At 46.3% G+C, this 16,211-nt stretch overlaps 1 long non-coding RNA gene across 1 annotated transcript in view; it reads left to right on the forward strand.

Annotated features, from left to right (window-relative positions):
• The window catches only part of LOC132811720 (uncharacterized), a 28,865-nt gene extending 13,480 nt beyond the window's left edge, over positions 1 to 15,385 (forward strand). Inside the window, exons 2-3 of the long non-coding RNA XR_009643371.1 lie at positions 1,792 to 2,007; positions 14,283 to 15,385. This is a non-coding gene — a long non-coding RNA (uncharacterized LOC132811720). The remainder of the gene's footprint in view (positions 1 to 1,791; positions 2,008 to 14,282) is intronic.
• Positions 15,386 to 16,211: the final 826 nt, after the last annotated feature.

Raw genomic sequence — 16,211 nt, forward strand, 5'->3', positions numbered from 1 at the left:
CCTCCCTCTCCCACTCTCTCTCCCTCTCGTGCTTCTCTCTCTTGCCCTTCACTCCCTCACTCCTCTGTTTCAACCTCCGTCTCTCAAACTCTCCCCTCTCTCTCTTCGTCCCCTCCCTCCTTCCTATCTCTCGCCCTCTCCCTCCCTTTTCGTCCCCCCTCGCGCTCCCTCTCTCTCCCATCCCCTCTTTCGCCCTCTCCCTCCCTCTTGACATTCCCTCCCCAACCTCCATCCCATCTCTCGCCCTCCCCTATCTCACCCTATCTCTCCCGTGCCCCCTCTCTCTCTTCCCCCTCTCCTTCACTCTCCCTCCACCTTCTCTCACTCTTGACCCTCCTCAATCAGTGTCTCTCTCTCTCTCCCCCACCTTCCTCCTTTTCCCTCTGACTGAATCGCTCTCCCTCCTTCCCTCCCTCCCTCTGTCTCAGACACATTCAGTCTCCCTGTTCCTTCCCTCTCCCTCTGACCCAGAGACTGTGCGGTGTGGGGTTGGTTGGTCGTGAGGCTGCGTGTGTGGGGGGGGGGGTGAGATGTGGGAGGTAGGAGGAGGGGAAAATGGGGGAGAGATGGAACTGCTGGAGGGAGACAGAGACAGCAGGACAGAGAGAGTGAGGGTGAGGGGATAGGGAAGATGTGGGCAGGTGGAGAAACCGAGGTTGGGGGAATTGTGTGTGAGAGGGGAAACGAGGGAGTGTGAAGAGGAGAGGTGATGAGGGAGAGAGAGAGAATTGAGGAGAAAGTGAAGGGGAGAGGTAATGGGGAGGCCAGGCTGCAGTGGGGGGACAGAGGGAGTTAACCCCAGCTCCTGAGCTCAGGGCGCGGTGCCCTCCCCTTCCCTGAGGACCAGGACTCGGGGCTGAGTCTGTCTCTCTCCAGCTCAGCTTCTCCAACACAAAGACACACAACAACATCGGTCCCTCTGCTGCTCGGCACGCTGTAATCAGCATTTTTATTGGTTACAAATGGAAGTGATGGATACAGTCAGTGGGATGGTGCCTTTTCTCACTGGCCCCTGAGTTGTGAGAAACATTGAAATGTTTCCCTGTAACCCCCCTGTGGGATAAGGAGGGACAAACCAGCGCTCCCCTCAGTCTGTTACCATAGCGACAGGCTGCTCCATCGCTGAAACACTGAACTGAAATGAGAAAATCCCGGATGGTGTGATTAATGAGGGAATTTGATGGATGGATGGATTTGGGTGAAGGGATATTTCAGCACATTCTTCAGCTGCTGCCTGAACTTAGTCTGGGTCACGGCATAAATCGCGGTGTTTGTGCAGCAACTGAGGAGCTGCAGCATGAAGCCCAATTCCCGCACAAACCAATCGAGAAACACAGGGGTATGCACAATAAACCTCATCCGGTTCCATATAGAATACAGCATGAACGTTGACCATAACAGGATGAAATTGGCCGAGATCACAAACAGTAAAATGATGGATTTTTTTCGGTTTCTCATTTCAGTGTCAGACTGAGCGTCCCCATTGGTGTGAGCGCGGAGTCTCCTGCGGGCTCTGCTGGTCACTAAAATGTGTCTGACGGTGAGAACATTGAGCAGCAGAATCAGGAGAAATGGGACACACGGGGTTAGAATGTGGTGGAGGAACTCGATTGTGACCCAGACACTGGACAATTGAACAGCGTCTGTTACATCACAAAACCAGGGGGCGTTCCCCAGCCGATACCGAGCCATGAGCATAAAATACCAGGAAATGTTCTTTAAACAGCTCAGCACAGTCACTGCTCCCAGAACCACAGCCGCCGTTTTCTCACTGCAATATTTACTTTTCAGCTTCTGGCAACAAATGGCCACAAACCGATCAAAGGTGAAAGTGACGGTGAACCAGACAGAGCAGTCAGTGGCTGCATAAAGCAGGGCGGCGTGGATATTACACACGGGGACAGAGTACCTCAGGAAATAAAACTGTTCCCGATAAACAATGGGAATGTGTCTCAGGATCAGGTCGAGGATAATGACCAGGAGATCCGCCGCTGCCATGGCCCCCAGGTAACGTCTGACACATGGAGACAATCCACAATCTTTATAAAGCAGGACGTAGATGGTCACTACGTTAACTGTGAGGAAGGAAAACAAACCCATTATCCATCAGCCTGGAGGCAAAGGGACCCGTTTGATCGGGGACCCAGTGAGATTTTCAAATGTGTCCCTGTATTCAGGGATTTATTAAAATAATTGGACCTGGAATAACAAATGGGAAGGTCGGAATTACTGACAAAAATGTGACAGAAACCACAAGAAACCCTCCCTCCCCAAACACACAGAGACACATCCATAAGGACAGATGGTTTCTAGAACATTCCGACACACTCGATCACTCGAGAGCAGGCACAGGTCACTCCTTCCCAGTTCCTAATACGGAGGGTGGGAATGTTGCTGTCCTGAAGGATTCTCTCCCAGTTTCCTGAAGACAAACAGAGTTTGGGAATTCCTGTATTTTGGTCTAAATTGTGGTCGATCCTGTGTCGTGAAGAAATGTAAACGCAGGGAAAACGTATTCACCCCTTTAACTGCCTGAGGGGCCTTCGGAACAGTGTCTCCTTCTCCCTGGAACGGGATCTCTTCCCTCGGGATCTTATCGTTTGTTCAATTCACTGACGTCCGGCCGTTCACAAACAAACAACGTCAGGGACAGAACGTTCTGGGGAATGTCAGTTATAGAATGTCAGGGACAGAACGTTCCGGGGAGTGTCGGTTATAGAACGTCAGGGACAGAACGTTCCGGGGAATGTCGGTTATAGAATGTCGGTGACGGAACGTTCCGGGGAATGTCAGTTATAGAATGTCAGGGACAGAACGTTCCGGGGAGTGTCGGTTATAGAATGTCAGGGACAGAACGTTCCGGGGAATGTCAGTTATAGAATGTTGGGGAGAGAACGTTCCGGGGAATGTCAGTTATAGAATGTCGGGGGCAGAACGTTCCGGGGAATGTCAGTTATAGAATGTCGGGGACAGAACGTCCCGTGGAGCTCCTTGACCTGTCTATCACTTTTCACCCCTATTCACCCCACCACCATGATACACTGTGCACAGGTTACATATCTGTCCAGCACCGAGAGCTGTGCAGACCACATCATTGTATTATCTATAAACCTCAACCAGACAGTCTGACCAGCACAGAGACCTGTGCAGTGATCACCCGTGAATTCATATGTAAACCCAGGAGCAGTTACCCTCCCAGCATGTAGGACTCTGTACCCCACCCCAGTGCATTGATCTGTAACCCAGGAGCAGTTACCCTCCCAGCATGTAGGACTGTGTACACCACCCCAGCGCATTGCTCAGTAACACTGTGTTAGATCCCTGCCCAGTGTGGGGAAACTTGCAGCCCATGCTGGAAGTGACAGGACCTCCAGCTCCCACCAATTTACAGCTCCATATCGATATTGTGCCATGTCAAGGGGGTGCTGTGGGTGTGAACATCACTGCCAGAGAGAGATGGCGGGGGAATCAGTTTAAATATCATCACATGGGATGGGTTTGTGGTATAGACATAGAGGAGGAGACTGAGAGATAGTGTCATGGACGGCTGTGTTCTCAGGTTTCAGAATACTGAAATGTAGACACTTCGATAGCATCCGGTTACATGAGCCAGTCTTCCCAGGAAAGACGGGAAAAGGGGACATTGGTGTGAGGTGAAATGATGGAGTTTGGATGAACGTTTGTTCTACAGCTTTGTAATTGGGAGTAGTTACAACAGAATCTCTGACTCACTGGGCAGAGAGATTATCTGTACGTGGCCAAGCTAGATTCCTGGTGCTATCCTATCAAACACAACTCATTGACGACCCACACACCCCACCCCCACCATAGTGTCCCTCTCATTCAGTACCAGCTTGGTTCTCCCACCCATCATGGCTGGAGGGACTCACAGTCGCCCGGGTGCCCCTGGATATTCCATGACCCCTGGCACTGGTGCCATCTTTAAAAGGCCAATGGGTACACGGCTGACCTTTCTCAGTTAGGAGCTGCCCTGTACAGTTTACCCCGAGCATGAAAGATATGGGGCAATTACACCACGGTTTGTCGACTGGGGCACGGAGGTCCTGGTGGATGGGCTAGTACAGAGGGTGACCATTCTCTTCCCAGAGAGAGCCACACCAGCAGACCCACTGAGCATGGTCTGTGCTCCCCACCCAGCTCAGTGCAGTTTCTGTGATCTGAAGAAATGTCCAGCAATACAGCACATGCATCAAAAACCTTCCCCGCTCTGTCAGGATAAGGGTCACTGTGTTCTCTCTGCTCCCTCACACTCACGGTATATCTGTTATAGCACCGACCCCCGAACAAAGCTCTTGCTCATATACACGCGGCGCTCTCTGTTCCTTCAGCCCCTTTATAATGGCACGGCCTGTTTTAAACTGTCTTTCTTTATCTTTCATATCAAAGTGCATCACCTCATACTGCTCTGCGTTGATCCCTATCTACCAGCGTGTCACTGTCCTGTTAGAGTTCCACACTGTCCTCCATAGACTTTACAATCCTTGCAGGTTTGGTACCATTTAGAAACATTAAGATTGTCACAGTCCCCATGAAACAACTGAAATCCTGTCCCACACACAGGAGTGTGAGCAAGTGAGATACTGATATATTCCCAAGGACAGAGTCAAATAATGACATACTGTCAATGGATCAACAAAAATCCTGACATATACGAGACAGAGTAGATGAAATATTGACAAACCACAGAGCAAGAGAAATCCTGATAGGTTCCACTTATCTATATTCACCAGGGTATAATGGGATGAAGTTGAAAGCGTGTACTGTACCTTTAAGAGAGAGTGAATGCTGCTCTGAACTGAGAGCTTACAAGTACCTGTGATATGAGAGGATGGCAGACCCAGAAACAGTATATTACTACAGAGCTGGAGTCTGGTTATAAGCAGTTAAGAGATAGAGGGTCTTTCAGATCACTTTCAGTGTTAAAAAATACATTGTTGTTTTTATTTAATCAGTGGAATTTGGGAGTTCTCTGTCACTCATATTTTAACAGTTTCGAGGTGAATTGAGCATTTATTTATGTTTAGTTTAAATTACCAGATGAGATCTATGCTGTGCCCTAACAATTGCTGTGTGTGTATCTGTGTGTCTCTGTGTGGGGCAAGTCTGGCTGTCTCTGTGGTGCTTAAAGTGATGCAATGTCACCCTCTGCTGGCCTCCCCACGCCACTGCACCGGCATTGGCAGAGGGTGAAAACCAACAGGAATTCACTCAGAGAGGGGGAGGGAGAGGGCAGCTGCTCACAGCACCATCCAAACTGATGTCTTATCCATGTACTGATCTAAATATCCTTTAAACGTTGTAACTGTCCCTGTTTTCACCACTTGCTCTGCAAGTTCATTCCACACACAAGCCAGCTTCTTCTAAAATAATTACCTCTCATGACTTTTGTAAATCTTCTTTCCTCGCACCTTAAAATATCACTCAGTTTTGAATCCCCAACTCTCGGTAAAAGACATCAGCCCTTCAGCTTATCTGTACCCCTTATCATTTTATAAACCTCTGCAAAGTTTCCCCTCTATATAATATACTCTAGGGAAAAAAAGTCCCAGCCTACCCAGCCTCTCCTTATAGCTCAATCTCTCCATTTGCAGCAACATCCAGGTTAAACTCTTCTGAACCCTCTCCAGGTTAATAATATCAAGGTCAATAATATCAAAGTGAACAGTCAATGTATTTTATAAGGGTAATGGAGACCAAAACTAGAGGACATAGTTGTAAGGTAAGAGGGGAAACATTTAAAAGTGACCTAAGGGGCAGATGTTTCACCCACAGGTTGGTGTGCCTGTTGAATGAGTGGGCAGGATGACCAGACTGGACACAGTATTCCAGAAGAGGTCTCACCAATGTCCTGTACAACCTCAACATGACGTCCCAATTCCGATACTCAAAGGTCTGACCATTGAAGACAAGTGTGTTAAACACCTTCTTAACCACATTACCTATATGAGATGCAAATTTTAAAGAATTATACCTGATGGCCGAGGTCTCTGTTCTACAACACCGCCAAAGGCCCTGCGTTTAATTGTATAAGTCCTGCTCTTGTTGGATTTACCAAACCCAGTATCTCGCATTAGTCCAAACTAAACTCCATCTGCCACCCCTCAGCCAGTGAGTGACATTACCACCTCCTCACCTTCCCCGTTTAATTTTAAAATGTCCCCCCCCTCTCCAGGAGGCCTGCACACTCCGGCCTTCATTTTCACAAAGACCCTGAGCTTGGTTTGCCTTGTGTGGTTAGAGGGAGGAGGGACAGATTGCAGACACAGTCAGTGGGGAGGAGAGGCTGGAAAGTATCCTTTCATGGCGTGGTATCATTTCATGGTTTGAGACACATGTGAGAGTTGAGTTATACTGATCGGTGTTTTGGGACCAGAAATTATGGTCTTTCTCCGTGTCTGATGTTCAGTAATAAAGATCTACTTGAGACCCTTCATTGGGCAGAATATGTCTGCAGGATTCCTTTCCCTAATATAGTAGACTACAGATAATAGCGATTAAAGATGGTCAGAGTTAATTTCGATCTTGCACTTGTTTAACAAAACAAAGTGTTTTGTGTAGTTCAGTAATGGTAACCTGATTATAATAAATCCACACCGAGCTGAATGCTGTACCTTAAAATGTGACCCAAAATCTGGGTATAGTAGTGTCGTGGGTAGTGTCCCTGTCTCTGAGCCATGACTCTGGGTTTGATTCCAATTCCTGAAATTGTTTGGTAGTGTTCCTAGCTCTGGACCAGAAGGTGTGGATTCATGTCCTGCCTGTTGCAGAGGTATGTCTCAGCATGTCATAACAGACTGATGAACAAACACACGGGAGAATAATGTTACAGCTTTATGGGTATTGCTGAGTGGTGCTCGTGTCCCTACCTCCGGGCACAAAGGTCTAGGTGTAAATCCCACAGAAGTGTCTCCTAATATATCTGAACAAACTGATTAAACTGGTTTTAGAATTGTGACTTGATGGAGAAAGAACAGGTGTCGGTGTTGAATGTCAGCATTTCGGCCCAGGATCATTGAAAGTACAGCCATTCGTGTTGATTGAAGTCACATTTCGCAGCAGTAAAGGTTTATAAAATCAGAATGGTCATGGATAGGGTTTGTAGTCAAGGTTTTTCCCCAGGTTAGGGGCGCTCAAAACTAGAGGATATTGGTGGAAATTGAGAGGGGAAAGGTTTTGAAGAGGCCTAAGGGGCACCTTTTCACACAGAGGGTGGTGTGTATATAGAATGAGCTGCCAGAGGAAGTGGTGGAGGCTGGTACAACTCCATCATGTAAAAGGCATCTGGATGCTGACAGACCTACCAAGATTTTCCAGCAATTTCTGTATTTGTTAAAACATTAATTTTAACACCGGTATCTGTGTTAGCTGTTTGGATACAGAATTGGCTGGCCAACAGAAGACAGCGAGTGGTAGTGGAAGGAAAATATTCTGCCTGGAAGTCTGTGGTGAGTGGTGTTCCACAGGGATCTGTCCTTGGGCCTCTACTGTTTGTAATTTTTATAAATGAGTTGGATGAGGGGATTGAAGGATGGGTCAGCAAGTTTGCAGATGACACGAAGGTTGGAGGTGTCGTTGACAGTATAGAGACCTGTTGTAGGCTGCAGCGGGACATTGACAGGATGCAGAGATGGGCTGAGAGGTGGCAGATGGAGTTCAACCTGGATCAATGCGAGGTGATGCATTTTGGAAGGTCGAATTTGAAAGCTGAGTACAGGATTAAGGATAGGATTCTTGGCAGTGTGAAGGAACAGAGAGATCTTTGTGTGCAGGTACATAGATCTCTTAAAATGGCCACCCAAGTGGACAGGGTTGTTAAGAAAGCATATGGTGTTTTGGCTTTCATTAACAGGAGGATTGAGTTTAAGAGTCGTGAGATCTTGTTGCAGCTCTATAAAACTTTGGTAAGACCGCACTTGAAATACTGCGTCCCGTTCTGGTCACCCTATTATAGGAAAAATGTGGATGCTTTGGGGAGGGTTCAGATGAGGTTTACCAGGTTGCTGCCTGGACTGGAGTGCTTATGTTATGAAGAGAGGTTGACTGAGCTCGAAGTTCTTTCATTGGAGAAAAGGGGGAGAAGAGGGGACCTAACTGAGGTATTCAAGATTATGAGAGGCATAGATAGTGTTGATAGCCAGAGACTATTTCCCTGGGCAGAAATGGCTAACACGAGGGGTCATAGTTTTAAGCTGGTTGGAGGAACGTATAGAGGGGATGTCAGAGGCAGGTTCTTTACACAGAGAGTTGTGAGAGCATGGAATGCATTGCCAGCAGCAGTTGTGGAAGCGAGGCCATTGGGGACATTTAAGAGACTGCTGGACATGCATATGGTCACAGAAATGTAAATGTGCATACATGAGGATCAATGGTCGGCACAACATGGTGGGCTGAAGGGCCTGTTCTGTGCTGGACTGTTCTATGTTCCATGTTCTATGTATTCTGAATACATTAACCATTTTATTTTTTTAATGACACAGGGACATATAAACATATCTTCAAATCGACCGAGACCATTTTCTGCTCAGGGTATGGCTCTGTGTATGACAGCAGCAATGATGCACCGACATGGAACAGGGAATGTGATGGAGACATAGTTTGGACAATGTACAAGGAGACCTCACATGGTCCAGTATTGGGAGAGAATGACATTATTGTGTGATTCAACTCAGGGAGGGAGAAAATGTCATCTGCCCGAGAAGAAACGGCCGATTGCACTCTCTCTCCTGCATTATTCCTCATCACAGTAACGTGTACGAGCTAAAACAAGACTCTCCTGTTATTGTTACCATTCTTATTTTTATAGAATCCCTGCAGTGTGGAAACAAGCCCTTCGGCCCAACAAGTCCATACTAACCTTTCAAAGACTAACCTTCCCATGCCCTTACAGTTACCCCTGACTAGTGCACCTAAAGTAGAAATCGCTGAACACTATGGACTATTTGACCAACCCACTTGAATTATACAGCTTTGGGCTGTGGGAGGAAACTGGAGCACCCATCAGAAGCTCACGCAGACAAGGGGAGAAGACGCAAATATTGGGACCATAGGGAGTAAGTTTACAGATGACATCAGAAAAGTGGTGTTGCAGATTATCTCAGAGTACAACAAGATCACAAATAGATGGAACAAAGGGGCAAGGTGTGACAGATGAAGTTTAACTTAGATAAATACGAGGTTACGCATTTTGGGTAGGCAAATCAGGGCAGAAATTACACATTTAATTGTAAGGGCCTGGTGAGTGTTGTGAGACAAAGGGAAATAGGGCTGCAGGTACATTGTTCTTGAAAGTGGAGTCGAATGCAGGCAGTGCGGTACAGAACACATTTTACAAATTTGCCTTAATCAGTCAGAGCATTGAGTATAGGAGTTGTGGTGGCATGTTGTATCTGTACAGGATGTTGGTGAGACCACTTTAAGAATACTGCGTACATCTTGGTTTTCTGCAGAAAGGATTTACACGGATGTCCCAGGACTGGAGGTTTGAGCTTGAGCGAGAGGTTGATTAGTTTGAGGTGTTTCTCCCTGGAGTGTCAGAGGCTGAAGGGTGACATTTCAGAGGTTTATAAAACCATCAGGGGCATGGATATTCTGAACAGGCATGTTCTGCTCCCCAGGGTAGGGGAGATCAGAACAGGAGAGCATAGGTTGGAGGGGAGAGGGCGAATGATTTAGAAGGGACCTGAAGATAAATGTTTCACACACACAGTGGTGTGTGTACATAAAGTGCTGTCAGAGGAAGTGCTGAAGGCGGTTACAATCGCACATTTAAAAAGTATCCGAAAGAGGAGGGATATTGGCCAAATGCTGGCAAATGGGACTGGATCAGATTTGAAATCTGATCGGAGTGAACAGATTGGACTAACGGGTCTGTTTCCGTTCTGTATGACTCTCTGATTCTGTAAGAGGGATGACGAAAAATTCTGAAAGTACCGTTCAAATCCGAATCCTCTTCACTGGAAGTTTATCGTGCCTCTATGTTCACATTGATTGAAAGTTGCGTTAGTGAAATATTTGACAAAGAACTGAGTAATGGATAATGGGACACAGACAGGAAAGTGCGGCTGAGACCCCAACCTGATCATCCACAATCTTAGTGCCTGGTGGAGAAGGTTCAACGTATCTAATGACTCACTCCTGTCCCTCAATCCCGTGGTCCTGTGCTCCATTCAGACCATTAAGCCTGTTAGGCAGGAGCATTTAGAGACTACTTACTTCTATAACCTGTTGCACAGAAACAGAGGAGATCATTCAGCCCTGCAAGACTGTCCCACACCCGTTGAGGTGATTTGGGAAATGTAATTGTAAAACCCAGGCTGGGGATGAAAGAGGCCCCTCATCTCTCTTTACAGAGCTTCCCCTCTCTGAAACGTGTGCTCCATTTGTTGGTCATGTTGTAGACCCAAATTCATTATGAATACAGCTCCCATACCTCACCCAGAGATGGCTCACAAAATCCTCTGGTCTCCCTGACGGCAACATTCAGTAACAGAACATTCATGAAAATAACACCCACTAACTTTCCAATAACAGAATGTGAGAACATCAGACACAGGGCCAGGTCGTTCACTCCCCAAACCTGCCTTGTCCTCCACTAAGATCATGACTGATCTGCTCTTGGTCTCAAATCCTCTTTCATACCCAATTCTTCATCGCCCTCAACTCTCTGATAGGACACAAGTGGTCAGGTAAAAATGACTGGCCCTGATATCAAGGCTTCTGTTGACTTCTGTTGACATCAAGGAGCTTAACAAATGTGAACTTAATGGGTATCAGAGAAAACTCTCCAGTGTTTGGAATCATGCATTGCACAAAGGAAGATGTTCAACATCTCAGTCCTGGGTCACCTCTGTGGGAGATCCTCAGGGTAGCTTCCTCTTCACAAACTTCTACAGCTGCTTCATCAATGTCTCCCCGCCCCCACCCTCCCCACCATAAGATCAGAAGTGGGGATGGTCACTGAGGATTCCACAATGTTCAGAATAATTTGACACCCCCGTCAGCTCCTGAATTGGACTGTGTCCATGTGCAGCAGGACATGGACTGCATTGAGGCTTGTGCTTTTAAAGAGTCCGTAACATTCATATAAAGGACTGTCTGACACTGCACATTGCCACAGTAAAATAACAGTTCATTCCGCACCTCACACTGGTTTCACAGGAATATGAGGAAGTCGTTCAGCCCATTGACACTATTGGAGAAGAACAGGGACAGCCCATTCAGTGCCTCCAGCCTATTACTCAGGAAGAGAAGGATTCTAGTGTGATGGGCCACACCAGAGCCCCTCGACAATATTTGAAGGCGGTAGCCGAGACTCTAATGTTTTCTTATTTTAAAGAAAATGTAAAGTGTCTGTTCCAGATGCAATGTGACTGGTCAAACAACTCAGTGTGAAGCAAAACACCATTTACTTAAACACGATAGATGAAATAAAACCAAAGAAAGAAGAATTTAGAATAACGTAATTATATTGGACGAGTTAACAGAATAATAGATCTAGGACCTAATACTAATGAACTGTTCCAATACTGGAAAATCACATGAACACAGCCCTTGGCAAAAAGGAATATTCAGACACTGAATGACACAAATATTTCTCCAATTCAGGATTTAAAAACAGCACCAAGAGAAAATTCACAGAGAGTAGCTGCCAGGAGACATTCACTAAAGCTTTCAACTTGGTGGAGACCCCAATGATTTCTGATGTTACTGAGAAACCAAAACCCAGAAATCCTAATCTGCGAGAGCTGACCACACCCATTCCATCTGCAGTAAAATAAACCTAAGGCCTCACTAGTTGTTTACTCAAGTGGTCTTAACTAGCCAGCTTGGTAACGGTCATTCAATCTCTCTCGTAAAAGAAACCAGAACAAAATACCTTCTTAAAACCTACAGCATCATCACACTAGTCAGCACATCGAGCTGTCATACAGGAACCAGGGTAACCCAATCAGGCCCTTGGCCCTGTCCAATTGGACGAGGAAGAAGCCAGTCAGTCCCTTGAGTCACTTATACAGGAACAGGAGGAGGCCATTCCCACCTCAATGCACTTACACAGGGGCAGAATGAGGTAATTGATGCTGATTCCTGATGAACGGCTTATGCCCGAAACGTCAATTCTCCTGCTGTGCTTTTCCAGCAAACCACTGTCTGCTCTGATCTTCAGCATCAACAGTCCTCGCTGACTCCTAACTGATGCTCTAACATGATGAACAAGTGGAGCAGAGGCTGCACAGACAGACTGCTCCACGTTGTTCCTCGTAGCTCCATCTGTCATGATACACACGTGGGACTTTAATGCGGTTTTCTCGCGGTGAGGAGGGAAGCCATATGTCTTGTGTGAAGTCACAAGAAGGCACCTTCCATCTCCGAGAAGCCAGCCTGGTGTTCTCTGTGTAAGGCGGGAGCTGGTGGGAACGGCTACCTGTTTCAGATGGAAGGTATTGTGGCTGCTGTTGGGGATTGTGAGCAACATGGCGTTCAGTACGGGTTCACACGCCGCCTACACAATAACGTGAGGAGAGTTAATTTAGGCATATAAACTATTAGGAAAGTCACGTTAGATTGATAAATGGACTCTCTAAGTTCAAATAATGCTGATCTTCTTCATGTTAATCTTGTCTAGTGCACGTCCTGTTCAGTGTAACCTGTATGCCTTACTCTGTCCAAGTCTATTTCCACCCTATGATCTGTCTGGCCATGCTGACTATGATCTTCCTCCGCTGCTCATAAATAAAGTGATTCCCTGTCCTGAGGTACACGTGACAATAAATCAAACCAACCAATCCTTGATAAAGTATGGAATTTCTCTCCCTGTCAATGTCTCTTTTGGAAGTAACTGATCGCTGCCACTCCTCATGTTTAACGTCACCGTGTCTTCGTCTCTCACAGCTCTACTGATTAAACGCTCAGCTTCTTCACTCTATCCTCGTGATACCATCACCCGTGTCTGTGGTAAGGAGATCATTCCTTACAAAGGAGATCAAATCCGTAGAGTGTGTCCCAACCACGCTTTCGGCAAGGCCCTAAAACAGCAGGAAGATGGCATTACTTATGTACTCGAATTATCTTACAATGAAGGACAGCACACCATTGACTGCACCCATTACTTACACAGGATTTGATTCGAAGCAGTCAGCAGAGACTCGTGAGTGGGAGATCATGCTTCCCAAATTTGTTAGAGTTCGTTGATGAAGTGACCAAGCAGGTTGATGAGGGCCGAGCGGTAACCATAGTCTCTATGGATAACAGTAAGGCCTTTGATAAGGTTCCACATGGCAGACTGCTCTGGAGAATTACATCATGTGGAATGCTGGGGAACTGGCCAATTGGATGCATAGTTGGCTTGATGGTCGGAAGCAGGGGGTTTAGTGGAAGGATACTTGTCAGACTGGAGGCTGGGTCCATAGCTGTCTGTTTTGGTTAATTTGGTTGAGAATGTACAAGGCATGATTAGTAAGTTTGCAGATGACACTACAATAAGTGGGAGCATAATCATTGAGGAAGTTTATCAGAAATTGCAGCAGGACCTTAATCAGTTGGGAAGTGGGCCGAGAAATGGCAAATGGAATTTAATAAAGAAGTGTGATGTCTTCCATTTTAGAAACTCAACTCAAGGTAGGAGTTGCACTGCGAATGGGAGGGCCTTAAGGGGTGTAGTGGGCAGTGAGACCTTGGTGTTCAGGAGCATGGTTCTCTGAGAGTGGAGTCACATGTAGACAGGGCAGTGAAGAAGGCATCTGGCACACAGACCTTCATCAGGCCGGACATTGAGTATGGAAGTTGGGAATTTATGCTGCAGTTATACAGGACTTTGGTAAGGCCGCACTTGGAGTATTCTGTTCAGGTTTTGTCACTTTGTTATAGGGAGCACATGTCTATCTCCTAAGGAAGTTATTACGGTACCTTGCTGTGGCAACTGACAGGGTACCCTTCATTGTTCAGTACTTCCCAGGAGCTGACAAATTATACCATGTTCTTCGTGACCTCCAACACATTATCAATGAGGATGAGCACCTCGCCAAGACCTTCCCCACACCTCCACTGCTTGCCTTTAAACAACCACCAAACCTCCAACAGATCATTGTTCATAGCAAGCTGCCCAGCTTTCAGGACAGCGCCATACAACCCTGTCACGGTAGGCACTGCAAGACGTGTCAGAATGTGGACATGGGTATTACCATTACATGTGAGGACACCTCCCACCATGTACATGGCAGGTACTCATGTGACTCAGCCAACATTGTCTATCTTATACATTGCAGGCAAGGGCGCCTGGAGGCATGGTACATTGGGGAAACCGAGCAAAGGCTACGACAAAGGATGAATGGGCACCACACCACAATCAACAGACAGAAGTGTTGCCTCCCAGTTGGGACACTTCTGCGGTACTGGACATTCGACCTTGGGTGACCATCCTCCAAGGCAGACTTCAGGACAGTCAACAGCGAAAAATAGCCAAACAGGGCTGATAGCTAAGTTCAGTACCCATAGGGAGGGCCTCAACTGGGCCCTTTGGTTCATCATACTACAGGTGACCACCATTGCACTATATACATACACAGACACAGTTACACACACACACACACACACACACACTCCTATACACACACATACACACGGACACACATATACACAGACATGCACACAGACACTCATGCACACCCTTACAGACACACACACTCCCATACTCACACATGCATCCTCTCAGAGACTTAGACCACTCTACACTCATGCAGGCACATATACCCTCTCTCTCACAGACACTCGCAAACCCCCACCCCAGACACATACACACTTCCACTCACACATGCACCCCCTCACTGAATTAAGACACTCTGCAATCACGACACACACATGTACACTCTCTCTCACACTTACAACCCCCAAACCAGACAGACGTACACACAGACAGACACAAAGACCCACATGCGCCCATACGTTTTGTGGGGTGAATTTGTACTTGCAGAGTTACATTGTACTTTGCTCAAAAACAGTAAAACTCTGTTATCTGGCTTTTTAGGTTAGAATTGATCTAAAATCATGGCATAGACAGAGAACACAGGGCGCTAACACCTTCGACATATTGTCTAAATAACCCAATTGTTACAGTTAACCTGAGAATGCAACTTAAAAAAAAAGTTTTTTGATTTACACACGGAAGAAGGTAAACTATCATGGTTTTTGAACAGATGAAAGACTCAACAGACAATCAAGGTAATTTTCAATGTGTAGCTTCAGTTACATCATATCGTAATTTTTTTTGCTATAAATGCTGTGCCTTACAATTTTGTCCCCCACAATCACCTGAAGAAGGTGCGGTTCTCTGAAAGCTACTGTGCTTCCAATTAAACCTGTTGGACTATAACATGGTGTTGTGTGATTTTTAACTTTGGACACCCCAGTCCAACACCAGCATTTCCAAATCATGATTACTGTGAAGTGGAATCGTACTAATCGTTCTCCAGCACTCTGGCACCTCCCCAATGGTCAGATTCTAAATAAAATTAATGTTAGAGGTCATCTCGCCACGTTATTCATGCTCTTCGCAAGCATTATTGTGAGATTTTCTCTAGAGTTATGCATGTAGAGTAGAGAAGGACAATGATTTTAAACAATGCTGTGTATTACCCTAGAGAGCTGAGATTGCTCTGAACTGGATGGAAACCTTTCAGCAGCCTGGTAATGTTTTTGCTGCCTCTGTACAGGATCTTAGTGAGATCACATTGGAGTAGTGTGTAAAGAATTTTTCTACTCAATGAAGAAAGTGTATTGTTATATTGGAAGGAGCTCAGAGATAGTTCCCTCAACTGATTCCTGCAAAGAAAGTGTCTTAGGATGGAGAGTTATCAGGAAAGTGGAACCGAGGCCTCGATAACATCAGCCATGATTGTATTCAATGGCGGAGCTGGTTCGAGGGGTTGGATTCCTGACTGATGCTCCTCGTCCACACTCAGCCTTTCGACCGTAATACACAGTATAGAGGGAAGACTGTCTATCAAACAGGAAGCAGGCTCTCCGGATAAATCAGTCTTAATCAGTTTGTCAGAACGTCACCAGTGGAGTCACACAGTGACCAGTGCGGGGACCTCAACTATTTACAATCTACATCAATGATCAGGAGGTTGGAACAGATATCCAGATACTGAGTTTGGTGATGTCGCTTGGATAAGCAAGAGATTAAATTATCAAGA

Source organism: Hemiscyllium ocellatum, unplaced genomic scaffold, assembly GCF_020745735.1.
Source record: "Hemiscyllium ocellatum isolate sHemOce1 unplaced genomic scaffold, sHemOce1.pat.X.cur. scaffold_234_pat_ctg1, whole genome shotgun sequence".
NCBI classification, from domain to species: Eukaryota; Metazoa; Chordata; class Chondrichthyes; order Orectolobiformes; family Hemiscylliidae; genus Hemiscyllium; species Hemiscyllium ocellatum.